Below are 1,436 nucleotides of genomic sequence, written 5' to 3' on the forward strand. Positions count from 1 at the left end.
CCAGCTAGCTACCCGATGAACCACGTGAATGTTCTTAACGCAGCAACGCGGCTGGCTAGCTGCTGCCAAGACCGAAGCTCAAGGAGAGCAGCTAGCTCCACAGCTAGCTAGCTAGCTAGCTAGCTAGCTATACAGCTAGCTACACAGCTAGCCATAGACGCGTACACCCAGCGAAGCGAACTCTGCAGCGCTGTGCCGGTTCATCGGAGGCCCACCTTCTGCATCTGCTGCAGCTGCAGCTGCAGCTAGCTAGCTAGCTAGCTAGCTAGCTAGCTAGCTAGCTAACTGGATAGCCAGGTAGCAAGGTATCTAACCAGCTAGCTAGCTAGCTAGCTAGCTAGCTAGCTAGCTAGCTATTGAAGCTACTGGCTGACGACAGCAGCTGCTAGCCGCTGCTACTGCTGCTAGCTGCTAGCTGCTGCTAGCTGCTGGTAGCTGCTGCTGCTGCTGCTGCTGCTGCTGCTGCTGTGCCAGTGCAAGCAGCAGCAGCTTTGGCGTTGCTGCTGCTGCAGTTTGTCTGCATGGAGACATTTGGACTTCCTTTTATTGAACATTTGCTGCAGATACCGCTGCAGTTCTAGGGTCTAGGGTTTAGGGTTTTAGGGTTTAGGGTTTAGGGTTTTAGGGTTTAGGGTTTTAGGGTTTAGGGTTTAGAGTATTCGTTTGTCTGCTGGCTCTCTCTCTCTGGCTTCTCCGTTTGTTTTGTTTTTTTTTTGTTTACGTTTTTTTTTATGCAACACCAGCAGCAGCAGCAACTGCAGCAGCAACAGCAGCAGCAGCAGCAGCAGCAACAGCAGCAGCAGCAACACGAACTAACAACAAATTAACAATTAGTTTTTAAGAATTGCTCAGCGGCGACTCCGCTGTTGTATTAATTAATCCCTTATACTGCAGCAGCAGCAGCAGCAGCAGCAGCAGCAGCAGCAGCAGTATCTGCTGCTGCTGCTGCTTTTGCTGCTGCTGCTGCTTCTGGAGGGTCGACGATTAGGCAAGCAAACGCCCCAGCATATGCTGCTGCNCTTTTGCTGCTGCTGCTGCTTCTGGAGGGTCGACGATTAGGCAAGCAAACGCCCCAGCATATGCTGCTGCGACTGCTGCAGCAGCAGCAGCAGCAGCAGCAACTGCTGCAGCAGCAGCTGCTGCAGCTGCTGCATATGAAAATAATTTGCTGCTGCTGCTGCTGCTGCTGCAAGCAGCAGCAGCAGTTGCTGCAGCAAACAGCTGCTGCAGCAGCTGCTGCAACGATTGTGTCAACAAAAGACGTCCATTGCGTAGCTGCTGCTGCATCTGCTGCTGCAGCAGTTGCTGCTGCTGCAGCACACGTTGCTGCTGCAGCTGCTGCAGCAGTTGCTGCTGCTGCTGCTGCTGCTGCTGCTGCTGCTATACGAGTAGCCGCATGAGCCTCTAAAACATATGCAAGACGGCCAGCCGCAACT

The sequence above is a fragment of the Eimeria mitis genome, genomic scaffold (genome assembly GCF_000499745.2).
Source record: "Eimeria mitis Houghton genomic scaffold, Emh_scaff4637, whole genome shotgun sequence".
Classification (NCBI taxonomy): domain Eukaryota; phylum Apicomplexa; class Conoidasida; order Eucoccidiorida; family Eimeriidae; genus Eimeria; species Eimeria mitis.